Source organism: Amblyomma maculatum, chromosome 6 (genome assembly GCF_055883805.1).
Source record: "Amblyomma maculatum isolate TAMU_Amacu chromosome 6, ASM5588380v1, whole genome shotgun sequence".
NCBI lineage: Eukaryota > Metazoa > Arthropoda > Arachnida > Ixodida > Ixodidae > Amblyomma > Amblyomma maculatum.
Genome location: NC_139349.1, coordinates 17,663,629 through 17,687,549, shown reverse-complemented (window position 1 = coordinate 17,687,549; position 23,921 = coordinate 17,663,629). Strand labels below are relative to the sequence as shown.

The window sequence follows — 23,921 nt, the reverse complement described above, 5'->3', positions numbered from 1 at the left end:
CTATTTCTCAGTACTTTAAATATCTTAGCTCCAAGCAAGCTCATAGCGCCCTTGATAATTACATTGTTCTTGCACGCTGTTTAATTTGTATTTGCTGTTCAAAGCTAGACCCTTACACACTTGCGTTATCCGAAGAGAGCAGCCAGCTATCGCGGGCCGCTGTATAACAGCAACAAAATGGGAGAAGTACGAGTACGTGGGGTTGCTTTTAATGATTTGGAAATCCCGAAGCAACAGGTTTCCACTATTTATACTTGCAATAGTATGTTCATAACAAATGTCTCCGCCAGTCTGTGCGCATATGATTGCTATAACGCAAAAAAAAAAAAAATTGCGACTAGGATTATACAAGGGCTGATTTGCGTCTAGGGAAACAAATGTATGCATCATGATTGCTTTCCTGTGTACTAGCGCGTTCAATTTTCCATCCAGATCGCCAAAATTGCCCACTTATATCTGTAAAAATCTGGCTTTTCCCTAGCGCGAATAACGTGCTTAGGTTGCGCCGGTGGAGTTAACTGGCCCCAGTAGCGACGTCGAGTGGATGCATGTAAAGTCGCTGAGTGTAGGCTTCAAGCGAAACCGAGCTTCTGACGTACGTTGCAGTGTCGCTTCACACGGTTTTCCGCATTTTTTTATTTTATTTTGGCCCCCCACTTTAGGGAGCCCAACATCTCTTCGCTCTCAGATGTAGGTTTGCAGTTGCGTTAACCGTGACACGGTCGGGCAGCGTGTGTTCGCAGAGTTGACCCCTCGGCGGCGCCACATGTCTTCTCGCTAATTAGGATGCCTATACAAAAAACTCGCAAGAAAGAATGACCATTGCTATTACTCCGTTTCATCTGCGAGAACGTAGTGACCTCGCACCGACAGGTGAATTCGGGGAAGATGAACCTCGCGAGTTTAATGGACCGCAGCTGCTCTTCCAGCGCGGTGTGTGAAACGCTGAGAGCAGAGCCAGAACCGCGGTTCCACTTTGGCAGAGTGGTACTGAAGGGACCCGCGGCGCATTGAATCTCTTATTTCTTTCTCTCCTCAAAGAGAGCAGAGAAGCAGATAAAGGGAGCGATAAAAAGAGCGGCATGGGCACATCTGTGCCCTTATACGCGGCCGTTTTGTAAATACGGGGCCGTTCATTTATCAGACCTTACCGCCACGAACCACTGTCTCTCGAGATAAAAAAGATACGAAGTGGAGGCTATAGATAACGATGAAGAGGAGAGAGAATGGTGCGCAGAGATGGAGAGAACGCTATGTTGAAGCCCTGAAAGGCAGCAAACAGCACAAAGAGCCGAGGATGCTGGGAGCGAAAGATTCACGCCACCGCCGCCGAGGTGGCTCAAGCGTCTCGTAGCTGACGTGATTAATGGCAACCGCCGTGTAATTAATGCCTCGCTCCCGCCCATCGCCGTCTACGGCCGGAGAAGGGAACGCACGGAAAGGAAACAAATAAGTGCTGATTATGCGCTCACAGAAAAAGAACGAACAATAAAAGAAAAGAAGGATCGATAGCACTTGCGAGGCGAACGCGAGCTGCGAATTTTTTTTGCTCTTTTGTTCCGTAACGTTTTGGGTTCTCTTGGTGCGGTCCGGTCGTGTCGGAAGCAGGTTTCCTAAATCCAGGCAGCACTTGGCCCGCCGTTCTTTTGTCCAAAGATGCCGACACGAGATAGGGAAAAACCGGGGGAGGGGAGGGGGGGGCGGCACTTTACTTCAAAGTAACGTGATGGAAGTGTGATTTACATTTCTTTGTCCGATAATTGAGGATAGGGCGGACCTCATCGGGAAGAAGAGGAGTTTGTCTGATCCTTTGTCGTTTTTGTTTTCGTCATCTTACCTATGTTGTCAACTTTCTGATGGAATATGATGTTAAAGTGGCCCACTCATTAGAAGAAGGTCACTCCTTATATGGAGCGAAATTGAATGAGAAGGGAAAGAGAACATGAAAGTGCAGAACTTATGACCTTCGTAACGCGAGAAGGATTTGGGCCGATAGGGGCGCCGCCTTCCACGGTCGCTTTCGGCCCGTCAGCTATGTGACAGACACAAGGCTCATAGAGCCTTCGGTCGCATCAAATATTGTGACTGGCACGCTGTGATTTGAGCTCCCGAAGCAGAATTTTGTGAATGACAAATAAGCGTCATTGTTACACTTGTGAATCTATAGACATATTTTTGCTCAAGAAACAAAAAACGCCCGTGTGCGGAAGGAAGCCTTAGCCGGTGTTGCACGTTAAACCATGCAATTCTAATAAGAGAGTAATTACTCATTGGCATCCACCAGAGCGGAGCCATACGGCTACAAAGGAAAGCTATACAGCTTTCTCAGAAACTTCGTAGTTAAAGAGAAATTGGTCCTGATCCGGGAATCAAACCCGGCACCACCGCCTTTCTGAGCCGTCGCTCGACCGACAGATCAGACGATAGGGCGAGAACGAATTAATCGATAACTATTGACCAACCATATAATTCAAACCAAACCTCAATACACCGAATTGCCACCGCTGCTGAAGGGCCTTGAGGCGTCGCTTATTATTCGCGATTTAATTGAAGGTTAGACAGCCAGTGGGAAGGTGCGTGTATCCGTTAAGGTGGTAAGTGCGTTCGTCGCGCTGCCATCCCGCTGGCCACCGTTGTTGGCCCACACATCCTCTTCGATGCCTGCGTGCGCACCCACCGAGGAAATTTTCGCAGTAATGTTAAATTTTGCTTTAGAACCTGGAATTTAGCTAATAAATCATCCACGATGGCAAGGAGTGTTGACGCGCTTGCGCTAACTCGTCTGGATGTTTCCAAACCTTTGAGATGAGCCTGCGAAGAGGTGAATCATGTGCCCGCAGACTTGTTGAGAAATCCATTTAAAAAGACGGCAGAAAATTTCCTGTTGTCACAAAAACATTTCTGTGAAGTTTGTGATAGTGAACCTGTGGTGCCTCCAGACATTTCTACAGTAACAGCAGAATTTTGTGTAGTTGCGACAAAAAAGCACTACACGACGAAAGACTAAAGAAGTGTAGCAAAAGAAAAACTGAGAAATCTGAAAACGTGCTGCACAACTACAGAACAAAAAAGTTGTCGTTACGATGAGCCTACAAAATGTTTTGTTGTATTTTTAACGTCATTGTGTAGTTTTGTGTTTAATCTGTGATGGCAAGTGTTTGCAATGCCCGATGTGCTGCTTTGAGGAATGCTGCAAAACCCCGCAATGTCGACATCGTCGACGATTGGGAGTGCAACCGCATTTTCGATGCGATGGAAAATGCCTACCCACACGTCGCTTTCCGGAAACTCTTGAGAACTCTAAACACGATGACATATCACTGTCACCGGCTGTGGGAAGCACAGCCTTTGCCGTATTGATGTATACGAGGGACGTCATTCATAAAGGTTTTATTACTAGCTTGCAGAAAGGCAGATACAAAGATGTAGCAGGAGTGGGAGTGGGATTAATGCACATTCTACGCCCAAAACCAAGTACTTCAGCCGCGGATGAACGGGGCGGAGCAGAGCATCACTCTAATTTTCATCCATTGTGTCCTGCGTTGTGTCCTCCGCTACTGTCCCGGAGTTCCTGTGTTAGATCCCGACCGCCGGCGGCTGCGTTTCGATGGAGGCGAAACGAAAAGGCGTCCGTGTGCTGTGCGTTGTCGGTGCATGTTGATTACCCCAGGGGGTCGAAATTACTCCGTAGCCCTCCACTGCGGCTTTCCTTTCTCTTTACACTGCCACTCCCACCTTCCTCCCTTCCCTTACGGCGCGGGACAAGTGTCCACAGAATTTATAAAGATCATTCTCATGAAAATCTCTTTCTCGTCGTTATGGATGCGTTATCGCGTATTCTTCGTGGGGAAGATAGTTTGGTTTGTGGGGTTTAACGTCCCAAAGCAACTCAGGCTATGAGAGACGCCGTAGTGGAGGATTCCGGAAATTTCGACCCCCTGGGATTCTTTAACGTGCACTGACATCGCGCAGCACACGGGCGCCTTGCTTTTCGCCTCCATCGAAAAGCGACCGCCGAGGCCGGGATTCGATCGCGCGCCCTTGGGAACAGTAGTCGAGCGCCGTAACCACTGCGCCATCCCGGCGGGGTTCTTCGTGATAAAGAAGAGGAAATAGTTATTTTGCTTGAGGTCTAGTGAATACGGAGGATAATGCAATATTTTGTAGCCTAAGTGGGCCGCGTGTGTCTCACACACCCGTGCTTAGTGAAGCGGTGCATCGGCACGCAGCAGGCAAAAAATTTCCGCAAGCGTGCAGCAATCTACGTCATCTGCAGGTTGCTGTAAAAAATGGTCATCACTGAGTCTGCTTTCGCATTAACCTGTACCGCTATCTATTCTACAGTTACACAAACCGGTATACAGTTATACGGCCCCGTCGGGGTGACGCAAGGGGTAGGGCGCTCGACTACTGTTCCCACGGATGCAGGATATCTCATCCCGGCCTTGGCGGCCGCTTTTCCATGCAGACGAAAAGAAAGGCTCTCGCGTTCTGTGCGATCTCAGTGCACGTTAAAGAACCCCAGGTGGTCGAAATTTCCGCAGTTCTCCACTGCGGCGTCTCTCACAGTCTGAATCGCTTTGGGACGTTAAACCCCACTAGCCAAACGACTTACACACCAGTCAGAGAGCTTCTCGTTGCGATTTCTCGTTGCGATTTCTCGTTGCGATTTCTCGTTGCGATTTCTCGCTGCGATTTCTGGTGCACCAGCCAGAGACGGTTGCCAACTCCTTTCTTGGTCGTCCTGGCTTGGTTAGTGACCTAAAATCTCTTGCATCGTTTAGCGACTTTCGTATAGGTTTTAAAATTATCGATATACAAGGCCATTATGCTGCCGGTTTTAATGTCATGCTCTCGCGGTATTCTGTGGTGCTATATAGGACACCGTTTTTATATTGCGATAAAATTAGGTAGGTGTACGTTATTTTAACGCCTCTTGTGGGCGCCTTTTTTAAAGGTATGGCACCGATAATACGAAATTCATGAACACCGGGCCCTCGTATTTTTTGGTGGGACTTCCCAGTTTAACACCGAAGAAATCAGCAGTAAACATACGCCAAATACATGTTTGGATATTCTGTTTATGAGAAATATATCAGAATTTCGGCATCTAAGGCATAGCTAGCTGGCTGTTTTGTACAGTTACACTCAGTCAGTTGAAAATGAACGAATTAGTTGTAACGGTCGTACTGTTAGTCAATCAGTGAATTTGCGGTGCCTGATTTATTTCTCCACTTGCATGCTTATACGCGCGCACTCTAACTTCTACCGTTAATGCTTATACGCTTCCGCTGACAAGGAAGAGACTACTACCTCACCCCTGCTAGCTAAGCACTCTCTGTTCACGTATTCAGCCCTGCCCGGCGAGGTGGTTGTGGCCCACTGAGCTTAGGACATTATCTATGACGTCCAGTTGTTTTCTTGGTCACCCGCCAAATCATTGCCCATGCAATTCGTTATGTCATTAAATCACAAGGCACTACACAACGACGCTTTGGCAACAAGGAGCTACGGAAAATGCCCCATAGAATATTGAACAATATAGTCGAAAGAACCATGCCCGGAGGTGCATCGACAATGTTATTTACAGCTTCCCTATTTTCTGATCTGGCAAAAAATAGCTATAATTTTATTGTTATTTCCGATTAAAAATTTGAATTTGAATTTTGGTGACAAAGCAGAGAGAGAGAGAGAAAAAACTTTTAATGAGCGTAATAATCAGTAAGAATTCGCAGGAGCTGGGTGGTCGGTGCCCCTAGTCCAGGGTTCCGCTGGCAGCAGCTGACTTGCTGACTAGCTGGATAATCCAGGCTTGCTGGTCCAGGTTGTCGCTGGTCAGGGCCGCCTCCCACTGCTCGTGTGTCGGGCATGGCACTAGTAACGTTGGGTCAGGTTTGTCCTGGCATTCCCAAGAGATGTGATAGAGGGTGGGGCTTGCACCGCACCAAGGACAGTAAATCGTGTATTTTGTTGGGCTTATCTTATTTAAAATGTGAAGATTAGGGAATGTGTTTGTATTTTTCTCCAGTCTATAGCGTCCGAGGAGGGAAGTTGTTTGTGTGGTGGTGAGAAAATTCTTCTTTCTAACCGTAGGTGTTCCAGCCTGTCGCCGTAGGGTCCTAGGAGAGGGGTGGGGTAGGGATGGGGATCCGCCCGGTTTGTGAGAGCTCGGGCTAGATCATTCGCTACCTCATTTCCTTCTAGGCACTCGTGTCTAGGTGTCCATGTAATTGTGTGCGTCTGGGAGATGGAACGTAATATTGCACACGCTCTTCTGTGAGATTTTCCGGCCAGGTAGTCCCTGCAGGCTGGTTGGGAGTCCGTCACTACGTGTGATGACTTCTTTTGGTTTTCTTGTGTTTTTATGGTGACGGCTATTGCCAGTGATTCCGCTTCCGCAGGATCCTTGGCATAGATCGAAGCCTGAATAATTGGCCTCTTCTGGTGGTCAACTGCAGCTATTGTGAACTTGCCAGGCTCGCCGTAAGCCCCTATGTCCACGTAGACAACTTCCGCGTCTTAAGACAATTGTTTTTCCAATGATTTGACTCTGGCTTTCCTTCGACCCTTCTGCAACTCATGGTGCATGTGCTTGGGTATCGGGTTCACACAGATGTTGTTTCTTGTGGATGGCGGAATTTGTGATTTGATCTCAGAAGTTCTTAGTGCCTGCCATAGCCCTAGTTTTGACAGGATTTCCCTACCCGCCTGCGTTGTTGTTAGGCGTTGTTTCTGACACTCTAGAACCGCCTCCTTGAGCTCCTCGAAGTTGTTGTGCACTCCGAGTGCCCAAAAACGTTCCGTTGATGTTGTTGGCGGGAGGTTTAGGGCCGTTTTATAGGCTCCTCTTATGATAGTGTCAATGACCCTTTTATCAGTGATTCTAATTTCGTGATATGGGAGCCCATAGGTAATCCTGCTAACGACTAGGGCTTGTACAAGGCGGAGGGTGTCCTCCTCCCTCATCCCTTTCCGGTGCCAGGTCACCCTTCTAATCATTCTGGAAATTTGGTCGACTGTGGTTTTGAGTGTTTTGATTGTATAATCCACTCTCAAATTGCTTTGCAACCACAGCCCCAAAACTCTGATCTTGTCCTTCTCTTGAATTGTCTGGTCTCCTAGAGAGAGCTGAATTTCTCCTGGGGACTTGTAATTTCTTCTGTGTAGCCTGATAAGTTCGGATTTTTCTGGGGAGCATTGAAGACCACTCTCCCCGGCAAATTCCTCGACTAGGTCTATAGCGGCTTGCAGAGCTTCTTCTTTTTGCGCCAAGGATCCCTGAGTAGCCCAGATGGTGATGTCGTCCGCGTATAAAGTGAAACCAATATCAGTGCGGGTCAACAGTTTTTTTGCTAAATTTATCATTGCTATGTTAAATAGCATTGGAGAGATTATAGAACCCTGCGGTGTACCTTTGTTCGGCATGGGTACTTTTGGTGATCGGATCTCTCCAATTCCTATGGTGGCTGTGCGATCTGAGAAGAAAGCCTTCACGTATTTGAAGATTTGAAGCTGAGAAATCGCAGTTTCAGTCGGTATCTTTAAAGTGACTATGGCTTAGTTGCGTTTTTTTTAAAGCTTACTTTATTGAGACGAGGGTTTGAAAACTGGTGCATAACGAACAAGACGTGACTGATGGTAATTACGACAAGCCCACTCGTTTTCTTTTGCTTAGAATTATTGCAGCATAGGCGCCACTACGACGAACTGTAATAAATTATCTGAGCTATTGTTAATTTAAACAGCGCGAACAGGAAGGCACAGGACAATATACAAGGAAGCCACTGCACAAGCGCTGACTCACAACTCAGCCTAAGCCTTTATTCCAAGGAAAGTGGCAAGGACAATATATTTCTGGTCTCACATAGACATTCCTGTGAAACAATGATGAAGGAGAAGTGTACTCCCATGTTTAACCAGGTTAGGATTTTTTATCGCCACAAAGAAAAGTTGACGAAAGAAATACCTGAAGCATATTTCATTTCAATGGACAGTAATTGTGTCAGCAAGACTTCTCTTGCTCTTTCAAGTAAAGATATTTTTTTCGTAGTGACTTTTTGTGTAGCAGGTGAATCCAGGGGTCATTTCACGTGATTGCTCTGTTTTCTTTATGTTTGATATCTGGGCCTCAGGCTGAGTAAAGGCTTAGGTTGAGTTGTGAGTCAGTGCTCGTACTGTGGCTTCCTTGTATATTGTGCTGTGTCCTCCTGTTCGCACTGATTAAATTAACAATGGATGTTTTCCAACTCTCCCAACAAAGTTTCTTGGTAAGCCATATATCCGAGCTATGCCACAGAACGGTGAGGCAGGGTCGCATTCATTACAACGACCCTAATAAATCAAAATATCCATGGCCATTTAAACTTTGATAAATAAAAAACGAGGCCAAAGTTGAGTACAAGTACTCAGCTAAGACAGACTTGTCTATACCTGCCCTGAAACTTTTACCGAAGAGTTTTGACGAAAACTAAGGATGAAAAATTTGCCTTCTTTGTTCCGGTTGACTAAGCATATATGAGAATTAAAAGAATATGTACATAGTGGCAAGGTAAAAAGTAGCTTCTTCAGGAAAGAAGCGCCTTTTTTAAAGCTTGCTATAAGTTATTTGCAACACCTTCTTGATAGTTTATTGAAAGCCACTGCATCAAAAATATAGTCTTCTCACATTTTTACGGGTGAGTCCCAGGTAATGTTGCGGACGTGACAGTTTACAAAGCCGAAGTGTGCATGGTATTGGGCGCCGGTATCATACCGCTACGCTTGCTTGGTTGATATGAGGAACCGAGGCCTTGTCGCTCATTTGTATTTTCCGCGTGTCAGGCACAGATTGTGTTTTTTCTTATTTTTTTTTTTTAATTTCGATGTTTTACGTTCTGTCAGCTCTGAACTTGGATGCTATAAATAAAGCTTTAAACTACTCGGGAAGTGTAAGTTAAGGTATTGCCCTCAGCAAAAAAATATCAAATCAATAAATGAATTAGTAAGCAGTCAAAGAAAGAATCCTGTTTTACCAGCTAAAATGGGAAGAAAGGAACGACTTTTCGGGGAGCTCCGTCGCAGCACAAACCAAATTGAATCAGCGAAGGAACGCCGACGCAGCGGTGATTGAACGACGCCGACAACGGCGTGGATGCTTCCGCAAAGCTTGCTGCTCAAGACGCTCGGTGCAGCGGCATTAATATTGGAAAACCCTGGATAGCGACGCTGTAAGCGTCGTCATGGGTGTGCGGTCTGGGCCCAGATACATGGCGCAAAGATGTCCGCCTGGCGCTTGATTTGTTTGTTTTTCGCATGGGCGTTTTTATTTGTTCTGCGGCTGACTTGCTTTTTTTTTTTTCCTTTCCTTACCACGCTTGCCTGATTCTCGAAATGCTTATTTTGAGAGATAAAATGAAGGCCTTGCTTCCTTATATTTATCTGCAATATTACGACGACAGCTGTTCAAGGCATGTTTCCCAATTATGCGACGCTGGTGCCATAAAGCGTGCCGTTGATTTTTCAGCATGGAATAATAGTTAGCAGTTATTATTCGCCAGCACGAAATGCTGCCTCTGGTTTGCGTGTTACAGGGTGGCAGAACTACGTTTTTATTTTTTAAACATTAACACGCGCACGGCATATGGATAACTATCCTTCTAACGAGCAGGTAAATATTAGGCTGTTTGGATGCGACCCGCTGCGAATACGGTGCTAATGTCGAGGAAAGGATCAAAAAGCGCTGTTTGGGGAGACCTGAGCGCCCTGCCACCAAAGCGGCGCGACCGTAAACCACGCGGAGGGCACTTATGCAAAAAAAGGTCGTGCGAAGCTCATTATCCAGTTTATGAAACATCCACAGTTGCCGAGTACCCCTAGTATCCGAGATTCAAGTTACACTGTTCCCAATGGAAATGATCAATCTACATGCAGTATACGAGCCATCGACGCTAATTTAACTCTATCTGGAGTCTATACTGTATGACGTTAGCGTATCCTTACGAGGCTATGGTATGGAGCAAGAGAAAACTTTCGAGTTTAGCTATTGGTTTTAACTACGAGGAACGCCCTTCCTCTCGAAAAATGGCATAGTTACTAGTACAGGAAGTATGCACCTACGTCTCAGTAGCGGCCATATTGGTATGCATGTAGCATGGTCAAACGCTGCAAGCATATCTAATCATTGGCTTACCATCGCCTGCTTCGGCTCGAACAGCTCAAGTTGTGCCCTGCACCACAACACGGCGCCCGTGAGATCACATAATGGAATAGCTCTTACACGCAGCGATGACACCTCTTCGTCCAGGAGGCCATAAGAAATCTCTATTTGTCTTTTAAGAGAGGAAATAGTTGCTAAAGTTCCTTTCCCCCTTGTAAGCTGGGAGCTATGCTTGAAAGAATAAAGGGATCCGAGATGTTCTTATTCATTATGCTCTCGCTGGGTCCGTATCACAAAGCGGTAAACGCACGTGCTGCATGGTACAGACACAACAAATGTATCTCCCATATTCCTTCAATTAACACGGTCATGTAGCATCAAGTTCTTCATCTCATCCGCCCACCTGACTTTCCGCTGCCCCAGGCCACGCTTTCCTTTCCTTGCCCTTAGCGACATCTCCTGCTTTCCCTCTTTTCATAGCTTCCAAATCTTTCTAAACCTAGTTCTTTTTTACTGACGGAAAGTTTGATTCCTCTTCGCTAGTACCAAAGATATAATTGTCCTGACCGGGGAGGGCGCCCCATTTTAATCAGAAAAAGGCTACGCGCGCCGAATACAGATATTTTGCAAACTATACAATACAAAAATGAAACAATATATACAGATGTCAACGTGCAGGTCTATGTAGCAACTAAATGTGTGTGTCGACACCCACATTTGAGCGCGTACTCCGAAGTCTATATACAGTACACTGTCACTAACTTGATAATTATGGCAACTATAGTCATCGCCAAGGATTACTATCAGGAGGTCATCTAACTGAAAATTTCAAACCGTTGAATTAATATTTTCCTATTGGACAAACGTTAGCATACGCAGACAAAACCAGCGAACCAAGTCTACGCAGGAAAGAATGGGTGCCCTGAGTTAGGCTCTTTGTGCCTTTAACGCGTGCAATGCCAACATCGGACGTGTCAGCAGGATATACTATGCGCCCACAGTACAACATCTTGAGTTATAAAAAAAGACAATACATAGCTTACGCGTTTGTTATCTTGAATAATTTGAGATGTAGTTTGGAACAATCCTGCCTCATATGTCACTTGGACGCAGGGACCTCATCATCGCTCACTTCTGGACTTCATAAAATCAGCCAACCTCTTTCCATTCATTTAATCATTTATTCAACATTCATCTCATACCCTAGTGATGCCCTGAGGCAATAAAAATCGATTTAAAAAAAAAACACTACTGTTGCTCGTTCTTGGAACACATTTCTGCCTTGGACCTCTCGTGTATGTAACCACATAGCCCACATTTCTTCTTGCTTTTACGGCACACCTGTTTCCTCTGATGTGAGCGGTGTCGAATTTCCGACTTCAGATTAATAACCTTCAATAGACCAGTGGGCGCGGGCGTGATTTAGGTCCGCAGACCACCTGCTCACATTACGGTCCTGTGGTCCCCATCAATCAGCCTCATGGGCCATGACTGCAAGAGCAGCATTATCCCTCGTCGCCAGGGTTGTGACGGCACCTGGGGAGATAATGGCGTCGCAGATTTACCTCGCGGCTGCGAAGGGACGACACAGCCCGTGGACGTGGCTTCCTCTGCTTTGTCCTTCCCCCTTCTCGCCCACTTCGTCTCCCGTTAATTGGCGTTTCTGGTCACTGCGCTCGCCTCGCAAATCTTGCCAGATATCGGTCTCACCCTCTTCCCGCCGAAGAACACGGAATGGGCGGTGCTCGGCTCGATGGGTTCACCAAGATCTCTGGCGCCGGCTTTTCTGTCGTGAGTGGACACGAGACCCTCCGAGGATGGGCGGCCTCCTTTCCCGGCCGCCCGCCTGCCTGCCCGCAGTACTGTCGGCTTAGCTTTTTCCACAATGAGTAGTGAGCGCTGGTTGGTCCTTATGCAATAAAGAACCATGTATAGTAATTAGGTAATGAGAAAACGCATTGCACCGCTGTGCGCTGGACAGCACCGCCTACTCTATACCAAGATCTTAAATCTTTGGGAGAACATAAAATACAGCTCATGACATCTAGTGAGGTTAATCACTTTCGGTTATCTTCATCGTCATCATGCTATAGATGCCCACTGGAAGACAAGAGATGCCTCTATTATACCTGCCCAATTAATCCTGTCCTGTGTCACTTTGGTACAAACTGCCACCCAAATGTTCTGATTTTACACAGGCTCAAAACAATTGCGCATAAGTGTTATGTCTTGCAGTTTTCGGCAAACTAATCACCCTTTCTTGTTTCGTCCATAGCGTATAGTCATCGTAACCATTTGTCGATGTGCTGGGTAACCAACAAATGTATGCGGGCATGCACTCACAGTTTTCCTGTTCTGCTCTCAAGCATGCCACTTCCTTTCGTTTATTCGCCTCGTTAGCGGCTTCCAGACGATCACGCTAAGTTCATCCAGCCTCTGGGAATTGATCTGCAAATCGTTTTTAGTGACAACATCTCCAGGCTTTCGGAGCACTCTCATCGTAGCAGCGTGCCTTCTTTCTCTAATGAACTTTCGAATTAAGGGGCTCGATACTACTTTCGCATTGGTGAAACGTTCAGTTTCAGCCACGCAAGCTAGAAGTAAAACGATATTGCGGCACTTGATAACCTCTAATGAATTCTCCCGGGCATGTGCGTCATGATTTCTGCCAGCAGATTAGAACCCTGAGCGTTCATTGGTTCCGTCCTAGTGGTCTTGTTCCTTTATGTGCATCGCTCGCCCAAGTCGTAAGTGATTTTCAGAATGCCGCAAGCGGTGTCAGTTTCCTGGCAGCCCTGAGTCTGTTTTCTTTTATCAGTATAGCGAGGGTGTAGCACGGATCACTCCGACTTACGCGAAGACTTAACGACTCCCCGCTAATTTTCTTTTTTTTTTTTTTCATCGAATTCAGGCTGGAACGGGCAAAGCAACTAAGCCAGAGGAGCTCTTTTCAGCAGAGCAACTTATTTCATTAGAATAAAGAGACGCAGGACAGTTGGTTTCGTAAGTTCGTTTCGAATGGAGGAAAATGTAAAGAGAGGGGTGGAATGTTGTCTTCCTACACGCCGACTAATGAACTCGCGCGCAGCAAACAGTAAGAGGTCCGAACTTCGCGAAAAGTTCTCTGTAGACCAGTTTATGTAAATGTAGGATTTCAGTCTACGCGTTTCGTATTTACTTGGAATCGTTGCACCTAAGACACTTCTGGTCTGTGCTAGGGTTCTATGATGCTTATTAAGGGTATTGCTCTGCTTGCCTACATCGTAATGAGATTTTGAGCCCTTGGCTACGAGTTTGATTTCTACAAAGCGTTTTCCTTCACGGAGGCAATATGTCTGCTCAAACCCGAGCTTAAACTTTTGTAAATTCAGCGAAGATTCGCTTAAGCATCCTCCCTTGGTGGCACCGCTTCCGTTTTGCAGTTTTAGACTTTAACCGATCGATAGTCCGGCAACTTCAGAATGCTCAATGTTCCCATTCGAAGGCAACCAAGGCGGTTTAGGGCTCTTATGGTCGCATCGCTGTTTTTTGCTTTTGTTATTTAAATAATTAAATTAATCGATGGATTTATTATTATCTAGTTAATTAGACAACCATTTAGTTACTGCATTCAAGAAGAACGTTTTAGTTTACAAGCTTTAGATGACCAGGAAAGACAGCTGACTCGAATGGTCCCGCCCGGCTTCTGCTTATGTAACGCAGATTTTTGCTATAAAGGTTCACTGATGCAATAACGGAAGCATCCACGCGACAAGGTATGCTCCTCAGCGTTCCATCGCACACCTCCGAAAACAAAACGCGCTGTTTTTATTGCCCACTCCAATGGAGGTGTGCGTGCCGGTTGGCGAGAGTTATGTACCAGTATTTGATAACGTGATTTCTCTCTTTTTTTTTGTGTGTGTGTTAATCATTTCTTTCACCAGGCAAATGAGAATTAAAATTATGAGTACACTTTAACTCTGTATATAGCGGTATGGCGCTATAGTGTTGGTGGCTTTTGCCAACGGATTCCCATATGGTAGCACATTAGCTTAGATATAGATTATGTTTCATTAATTACCAAAGCTTAACTTGTACTTCTACTATCGTATACATCTTTATTAGCATACAATCGTAAACTACCGCATTAACAGCTACTTGCCGCTTTCGACAACTTGGACATCCGACATCACAGCTCTCCTTACGAGGGTGCCTTTGGCAGGTGTGCTTGGTCACCCGTTAATAATTGCAAGTAATTAACGACGCGCCACTGTTGGTGCGCACACTCCCAGACACCCTTAGAATGTGTGTGTGTGGAGGGGGGGGGGGGGAGGGGAAGCTATTCTCGTCTCAGAGGAGGTGCCCTCGACTTGCATAGCAAGCTCAGCCGGAAGTCAGTTACCTGTAGTGACAAACGAGAGTGATCTTTTGGTGCCCGGCTTTCGCCGGTTCAAGTCACAGTAATGGTCGGAGTAAGGATTAACAAGCAAAACAGGTTTATACAGCAAGAGGCGATACAGAGGAATTCACATTCATACTTAGAATACACAGACAAGATATTCATAAAAAAACAATGCAAAGCATCCAAATAAAATACACAGGCTTACAACACTGAATAATGAAGGAAAGAGCCTAACAAATAAACACCAAACTGTTAACCAGGCTGCTCACCACAAGATGGTGAGGTCCCGAATTAGTCTAAATCTGAAGAAGGAACGCAACAGGTTAGTAAGAAAGAAGTCCATCAACAAATTAGTGGTGAGGGGGAAGGCAGAGGAGTTCAGGATCTCGCTACAAAATAGATATTCAGCTCTAACCGAGGATGGCGACATTACCCTAGAAGCAATAAAAAATAATTTCAGAGATATTATTACTGAGTGCGCTGAAAATCGCCATTACATTCTTCCTTCGAAAGTTTCTGTAGATGGTATTGCCTTCATCACCATCATCATCGTCGTAGTCGTCATAATCTTCAGACGGACTAAAACCACAGCAGGGCGATTGCCTCTCCCATATTCCTCCAACTATCCCGCTCCTGTGCTAGCTGCCTCCGCTTGACCGCGGCGAACCTCTTATCCTCATCCGCCCACCTAACTTTTTGCCGCCCCCTGCTACGCTTTCCTTCCCTTGGAATCCAGTTTGTTCCCCTAAGCGACCATCCGTTATCCTCTCTTCGCACTACATGTCCTGCCCATGCCCATTTCTTCTTCTTGATTTCCACTAGAATATCAGTGACTTGAGTTATTTCTCTGACCCACTCTGCTGAGGCGGTATTTTGCTGAGTACGAAATTGTCGATTGATTCCAGGCAAGCGGAGCGGCTGCGTACCGATGTTCCAAAAACATAACGCACAGCTTTCCTCCTATTGTTGCTCCCCTGAAAGAACACCGCAGATTTTCGGTAATGAAATGTTCGCCTTAGAGCGTGTGACATGCCCTATTTACTGCTGTGCGTGCTAAAACCAACTTTAGCGAACTAAGTTTACCTATGAAAGCCCAATCAATCATATTTTTCAGACAGCGAACGAGAATTAAATATAAGAGGCACGGCAAGGTCACTTCCGTGCCAGCTAATTAAAGAACCTAGGCGTCCGTGAAATTTCCCGCCTCTCACCGAGAGGTTTGTTGCTTGATTAGGGAGCGCGCTGATGTGATTTGTTAGAACGTTTTCTTTTCCTTTTCAGGCGCCTTATTCGTTTTTGCTTTTTTTTTTTTCTTTCAATGCTTCAAGTTCCAGTTTCATCGCTGCTTCTTTTTTGTATATATGCATCGCATCGAGTACGCACCAGCGCATCATCAACTTGACAGTCTTTATTCCTATTTTATTTGTACTTCTCGGTGTTTTGTGTATTATGCATGTGTGTGCGCACATGGCTGCGTGTACTTTTGGATGTACTGACAAAAACGAAGAAACTTGGAAAACACAACAGAAATATCCTTGCGTGAGTGCCGTTCTTCAAGCTATTGCTCTGCTCCAGCTATCGTCGTATAAAAGAAGAAAGCTTCTCACTGAGTAGCCTATTACTATATTCTACGTTGTTTGAGAAGTAATTAAACACCGGCACTTGCCTACAGGCATTTTCTGTAATTAATGAGATATAGCTTCGTGAGCTCTTTGAAAATTCAGTAGAAAGGGAGAACCATGGCTGTTCCAAGATTCCACGATAATGCTAAGGTAACCTTTATAACCAGTGCGCAACAATTTATCGAGTAGAGGGAGCACCTTTTATATGAACTGCTCGCCTCGTGTTTCAAAAACCATTTATTGTTTGCAGCCTACTGTCGTTTTATTCGGTATTTGCGTGCATCTTCTGGAAGATACTCGGGCAAGTACTGAAGTTAAATGGCACAGAACGCAGGCTAAATTATGCTAGCTTTTGAGTGATGTTCTTGCTCTACTGGTCAAGCGTTAAGCGCACAGACATGCTTTAGGTCTAAAAGGAAAGTATGAAGCTCTGACATATGTAGAGCTTTGGCTTGCGGGAAGTGTGACTGCAAGTGTGAGAGCGTGGGAAATGACATCGATAAATGAAATCGCGGCTTTGCTGCATTTTTGTATTTTTCTGAACTCGTGCGTGCTGCGTGTGTGTATTTTAGAGAGAGAGAGAGAGAGGTATATGCACTGTGGTCGCCATTCCGCCTGTAAAACACGTCGCTGGAAAGAAGACACCACGATCACAGTGTACGCTGACTAATGTGTGACGGAGAAGGCGGTTTTCATTCCGGCGCCAATTATTGGAATGGCCGTCGTGGGAGGCGAAAAGCGTACATATTTCACCAGTGGTCGATTTTCCGGGCTCGCTTGCCCCATTTTCCTCCTTCCGCCAGCGCCGAGACTTCGTCGCCAATTCTCTCCGTTTCCAAACGAGGAATTGAATGTTCCCTGCGCTTGCCCTCTAATGACATTTTTTCTTCCTTCACTCTTTTACTGAGCCGCTGAGTTTAAGTGTCGAGCCCCGAGATTGAACGCCGGCTCGTGCGACGTTTAAGAGACATTGGCACTTGCGCAGCGTGAGGTTAAATTGTCTTTTATATTTTGTAAAGATCGCTCTCTCCAGCCATATTGGACAACCGAACCGCGTAGTACTCGTTACTTCTTTATTAGAAGAAAAACAAATAATGAGGGTGATCAGTATGACAGATGAGGAGCAAAGGCGAAAGAAAGCATGCTTTTTTGACGTCGCTTATATAATAATGAGAATTCTATTAAGAATATTCATTATATCTGAGTCTTTCGCTGTACCTACATTTTTGGATATATCTATAGCTGTCATTACACATAAATATATATATTTTTTTTTCATACCCATTTCATTTGTTGCATCCCAGTCCTTTTTGTCCGAATTTATCCCTCCTACCCTACCTTACTGGTCCACCGCCGATGGCTGGAACACAGGAGGAACGTAGGGCGCTTTATTATATTCTGCGGACCCGTTCATTTCGTAGTATTGCGCACAACTTGTGAAATGGAGCATAAGTCCCGCTGGGAGGCTGCACTAACGGCGGGCTCAGGTGTAGGCATACGGATGACGGAGCCTCACCTTTTGTCGTTTGCCGCTCTCTTTAGTGACATCCGAAGAAACCTTGTAATACTGCTCTCATCTGTAAATAAAAGGGAAATAATCAAACGATGATGAATAATAATCAGTCAATTTGATAAAGACATGGTAGAGCTATATGAGCGCCGGCGCTCATATAGCTAATATCGATGGGCGGCCTTTATATTGCACGGACGCGAGCCTTGAATTTTTGTTTCTCAAACCTGATTCGAGAAAAAAAAAAAAAAAAAAAAACATTAAGGTCATGCACACTGGCACAAGCTGTATTTGTTGATTTATGCGATTCTTACTAAGCATGACATCAATGGTTAGCACAAACTGAAACTTGTGTAAGCTCTGACTTGAAAACGGGTGCGGTATACTGCTGGCAAGCTGAGCTTGTCGGAGGAATTGCAAGCAGTAGAGCTAAGAAAAACTTGAAGAAATAGAAAAAAAAAAAAAAGCAAAGCTGTCCGAAATGAGCGGTCAGCGTTGTGAAGCTCTGCAGGCGCCTTTGTTGTTTCGGGTTCGCGTCAGCAACAATGAGGCCGGAACTGGAAACCATATAGTGCGACAGTGGGAGGAAGGAACCGGGAGGCGAAGGGCGCACGGAGCAACGAAGATTCCAGTCCGAATGCTGCGTCTCCCCAGGGCAGCGATTTTCGCTTCCGGGTTTTATCGGAGTGCATTTTCCCTCCAGTTTTCTGCCGCGGGAAGCCACGCGCCAGCCGGGCAAAACAACGCGCACGCCGGCCGAAAAAGCAAAGCGATGCAGCAGCACTCGCACCAGACTACAACGTCAGTAGGCCAACGGAAGCGAGAACAAAGACCGCAGCTGCGTACAAAAAGGAAAGAAACAAGGGGGAGGAGAGAGAAGTTTAAATCAATACTGAGAATTCGGAAAGCGCGTTCGACGTCGACTTGACGCTCACCCGCGTCATCTTCCTATATATTTGGTTCTGCGCCACATTTTTCCTGTCTCTTCTGTGCGAGCTTCTTTTGGGAGTCCTGTGCGGATATATTATGCCCTCGCGAGCAGCTGCTCCGCGTGAAGGCACCGCAGACTGAGAATAGGGGGGGGGGGGGGGGCGGGGGGGGCGCTCTGCTTAGCTGGCGCGCATATTTACGAGACTTCTCGCGTTCGGCGAGCTCTGGAGCTCGGCCGTGTTTATTATTTCAGTGTGTGCTTGCTCGAGTTTCTTGTGGCGGCCACTGCGGCGCCGCCTTCTGGTGTGCTCTTCTCCTCCGTGCCATTGTTTTCGCGTCACGACGATGTGTGCGGTGGAAGGGGACGTCGCTGCTTTAAAGAGATGCCCACGACGACTGCGCCGGCGTCGTCGCTGCTAGGGGGATGAGAACATTGCGATGTACGTGGGCGCAAGAAACTTGCATGAGAATATAGAGCAAGCGCTTTTTTAAAGAAATATGAAGGCTAGAGGGAGAGGGGGATAGAGGGGAGAGCAGTGTAGAGATCAGAATAGTTGAATTCATGGGCGGATGCTGTGGGATCTCAGCGCTATTTTTGTAACAGCTATAGGATAAGCTGCGATGTACTGTAAGTCAAGTGCTCGGTAAGTGCTGCCACTTAGTTTCGTTCATAGCCAAGTTAAACGCAACGGCGCAGTGATCGTATTCAATCTATTAGTGGACGAAACTGGGCATAGTTGGCGATCTGGAGTAATAAGTCTATAACGCAACGAGCAATAAATGCTTAAGAGGGGATCAATATCATTTAGCACTCGCAAGCACTCGCAGATTATGACTAGCAGCTTACCGGTATCGCTCAAGAGGAAAGTATACAACAGTTGCGTCTTGCCTGTACTCACCTATGGGGCTGAAACGTGGAGGATAACCAAGAGGGTTCTACTTAAGTTGAGGACAACCCAGAGGGCTATGGAACGAAAAATGGTAGGGGTAACTTTAAGAGATAGAAAGCGTGCAGAGTGGGTCAGAGAAATAACTCAAGTTACCGACATTCTAGTGGAAATTAAGAAGAAGAAATGGACATGGGCAGGACATGTAGTGCGAAGAGAGGATAACCGATAGTCGCTGAGGGTAACAAACTGGATTCCAAGGGAAGGAAAGCGTAGCAGGGGGCGACAGAAAGTTAGGTGGGCGGATGAGATTAAGAGGTTCGCAGGGGTCAAGTGGATGCAGCTAGCACAGAACCGGGTTAAGTGGAGAAATATGGGAGAGGCCTTCGCCCTGCAGTGGGTATAATCAGGCTGATGATGATGATGATGATGAATATCATTTAGAAAGCGCGCGGTCAGCAAAAAAGAAGACATAGTATTGTATCAGTTCAGATCATGCCTGTTCAGTGGTTCATAGACAGGATGGAGATGGATGCGACAGTGTCTGGAACACCGTTATAAGACACGATAGCACGTGGAAACGCGGGTCGATTGTCGGCCGACGTTCTTCCGTGGATGCATTTTACGCTTTGCTGATTACTTCCGCGAATATAGTGCACTCGGTACGCCTAGGCAAAGGAGATCCTCTGCAATATATTCAATGAATGCGAAGTGCGCACTAAGCAGCATGCGTCGTTTCTGATTCAGGCTGTGTTCCGTTATTGCGCCCGCGTGGCGCCAACTGCTTCTTTTTTTAATTTTTTTTTAGGGGCCACGTGTACCGTTCTTTACTTGCCGGCATTGATCTTCTGATGCTGGTTAGTTTTTTTGATGTTGAGGTAAAGACGGTGCACGTTTAGGGTGACGGAAGCAGTTAGATCAAGTCTGAGTCAACGCCTCCTCCAGTCTTCTTTATTGTCTTCGAACACAGGGCTTTGAAGCTTTGGTGCAGTCTACCCGTTTTATTTCTACCATCTTTTTATAGCTCTTAGCTCCGTCTCGGACGGAACGTTGAAGACGAGCTTTTCTGCGAAAGCTCGAATTTTAGAAGCGAAGCGGCTTTTTATTACGCTTAAGTGCTCAGTGCTCCCGCTCACTTGTTTTTCCGGACTCCTTTTTTCTTTAGTTTTTTTTTTTTCGTTCTGTAAATCGGTGTGCCGTTTGTGTTCATGGAAGTGGAATGCTCTCAGCCGGTTCAAGACTGATGTTATATGCGATTTTACCATGAGTTCGGAAGGCCGCCAGTCGAAATTATTATGGAAGCGCTCATGTTGCACTGTCAGTGCGTGTTATATTTATGTCTTCTATGCAAACAGTGAAAGGTTATTACAACTTCGTTTCTCAACGAACACGTGACTTTGACGCCGGAATAATACGCATTTAAATACTTTTTACACGAAATTAAAAGCGCAAGGCACAGGGTAGGAATAAAAGAGACAATAACAGGGGCGCAGTTTAGGAGCTTAATAGTATTTCAGTACAGCAGTGAATCTACATACTACGCATGCAGCATGAAATCATAAAAAATACAGCTTTTTGCTCATAGTTAAAGCCTGTGTCTGTCCGTTTTGCACTCAACATTAATTCAAAACATTTTGACAGATATAGGGCGGTAGTAATGGTGGCGGTGGAATTTTTTTGTGTGATCATTTGTTCCAGTTACATTTTTTCGATGTTGTGCACCGCCCGAAGGAATTGATAGAAAACCATTCAAAGCTCTTCTCCAATCGCTTAACATGTGCAGATCACCGCACAAGAAAATAGAGAACTCCCTGGAATGGTGGCGAGTGCCTGTTTTTTTTTTGCAGTTCGACAAAGTTTCCCAACAGCTAAATAAAGTCCGATTAGGTAGGGGCCCTTTTTCCTCGTTCTACTTCTTTCTCTTCACACCTGTTGCTTGAAGTTTCGTTATTTGTGCTTTCATGTTTGAAATAATTTTGAATTAATGAACATTCTCCTCCTACCCTCGCAGACGAAGCCGTGCGCTGCAGACCCCCTAACCCCCATCTTAATCGAGCTCTGTACCGGAATAAGCTGTAAATATTCAGGCTTCCACTCAAGGCTGGCTTCTTAGATTACAATAATTCTTTTTTTTTTGTCTTAATCGTGCCCCTCTCGATAATGCGACGACTAGCATCACCGTTCTAGCGACCCCCCCCCCCCCCCCCCCCCCGTCGTGGCCACTGAAAATAACCACATGAAGCGTCCACCTGCCGTTCGTGGCAGGTGAGGTGGCAGGCGATACTTACGAGGACGTTGCTGGACTAAGAGAATGAGTCAACGAAAATCAAAATCAGTAAGAGAGGCTAAAAAGAAATTAATAAAAGACCGGTTGCAGAAACAAATAGCGCAAGGATGGAATCAGAATTGGAATAGCACCGAGCACGGAATAAATAGGTTGGGGAGTGATAAACAACGGAATCACGATTAGAACGTAATCCTTATTGTAATATGTTTGGAAATTAAATAATGCTGTCTGATTTCCTCCGCATTAGGTAGATCGACAGTCACTAAATATTCCTTTTTTTTTTAGCTTTAGCCCACTCATATTCGCAACTTTTGGCCATGAGGATGCAGTGATTAACTGAGGTAAGCGGACAGGCCTAGTAAGGAGCTCCTCAGGCTCTGATTCCCGCCATGCATAAAAACTAAAATTTTTCGTTGCTTCATTTATCTGCTGAGTAGAGATAATAAGTATAGGGTAGAAAAAAATAAGGGGTTCTCACCCACACTACTGTAGTATAGCGGGCTAGTTATGCAGATCAACTAAAAATTCTTATTTTCAAAGCCCCAGAGCTGCACCGCCGATAATAGAAAACGACGATAGATAAAAGATGATAGTTTTTACCACGGGAGCCAACGCGTGCGCTGAAGTACCGGATAAATCTCGTGACATGGCACCGCTATTCACCTCACGTCCAGCGTGCAGGGAGCATGGGAGCGCAACAGTGAAAGGCATCGAAAATTCACTTTACCGGGGCGTGAAAGAGAAAGAAACCAACACGAGCGTCGCCCCGCGAGTTTCATTAAATCTGTGCGGCTTCACCTTTTGCTACACAGCACACTGCTCCCTGTGTTGCTCGTTTTCTCCCTTGCCTAGACTCGCAGCAGCGCCAGCCATGCATGCACGCCCAACTCGCGCGCGAATATTTCCTTCTAACAGGATTACTCTTCTGCCAATAAAGCGCTAATCTCGTTAAAGCATCACAGAGCGCGTATATTTCTCTCTAAACAGAAGACGCGCTGCGAACGGGCGCAACTCATTAAGCAACTAAACCACTTTCTGAGCTCCACGGTGTTTTTAACGGAGGGCTGCATTTTTGTTCTAATTTTCGATTTTAATCCCTCTCCCCTTTTTTCTTCTTATTTTTTCAGACTCTATGGCTGGCTCCTGCTTGTGTATTTTTCATCCGTCCAGTGGCTTTTAGGGTAATCCCTGCGAACAAAAGAAAAATTTCGCTTCGTAAATAAGTGACTCCATTGACCATTGGCGACAAGGTCAGCCGCCAGCTAAAACCATCGGCAGTGCGCCAACGACTAAGCACCAGCGTTTTTGACTTACATTTGCTTACACTCAACGCAGTGACAAATGAAAAGTCACTTTGGCCTTCTATGGAGTGCCCATGAGGAAGGACAATAAAAATTCGCTTAATCTTCCGAAGCGTTGTTGTTTCAAGTTTCAGGGGTTCTATGCAGTTGTATTTATTTGGGCGTGTCGTAAACAGACTGCCCATGCGCTTTTAATTAAATGACAGTGTATTCAGAATAAGTGAATTGCCGAAAAAGCGAGGGGAAGCTTTAAAACGGCCTCTTGACTCGTGAAAACACAGGGAGAGTTGTGAAGGCATTGTGTTTTGATGCTGCGCAGCAGAGGATGTTTTTCCTGCTGCGCAGCGCGATTCTAGAAATTCAATAACTGTACCACAACAAAATATGTTCGCATGGCGTATGCCACTGCAAGTTCCTAGGAAAGATGCCGAGCGACGGTATAATATGTGGTGTGTATGACGTCAAGCTATAATAAAAAAAAAAGAAAAGATGTCCAACGTTCGACGGAAAACTGTCTGTTCAAAATTAAACATTGTTTCCGAGATAGAAATCGGCTCTCTGGTCAAGCAAAAAAATAAAAATAGCGCTTCAGGCCCCATGCGGGGCCGTTGTTCTTCACAAAACTGTCTCGAGGAAAAATATGGAGGATGAAGGGGGTGGTATATAGCCGTCAGGATATTTTGTAACATTTTGCCATAGATATCAAGAAGGGTACCCTGGTTCCTATGCGGTGTGTCCGGCGTCCACTGGATTAGAGACCCGAAATGTGGCCTCAAAATGTTTTCTCCTGTCGCGGCGACAGCCGCCTCTCTGGTGACTGATAGACTGCACACGTTCCGCAGCAGCATTCATTGATGCGCGATTGCCT

At 45.8% G+C, this 23,921-nt stretch overlaps 1 protein-coding gene and 1 long non-coding RNA gene across 2 annotated transcripts in view; both read left to right on the top strand.

The window, feature by feature from the left end:
- LOC146185175 (uncharacterized) overlaps positions 1 to 23,251 on the top strand; it is a 33,706-nt gene extending 10,455 nt beyond the window's left edge. The window contains exons 2-3 of the long non-coding RNA XR_014707776.1: positions 22,038 to 22,093; positions 22,880 to 23,251. This is a non-coding gene — a long non-coding RNA (uncharacterized LOC146185175). The remainder of the gene's footprint in view (positions 1 to 22,037; positions 22,094 to 22,879) is intronic.
- Positions 1 to 23,921, top strand: part of LOC146185173 (neural cell adhesion molecule 2-like) — a 484,255-nt gene that overhangs the window by 139,534 nt on the left and 320,800 nt on the right. The gene's annotated exons all lie outside the window — the stretch shown is intronic.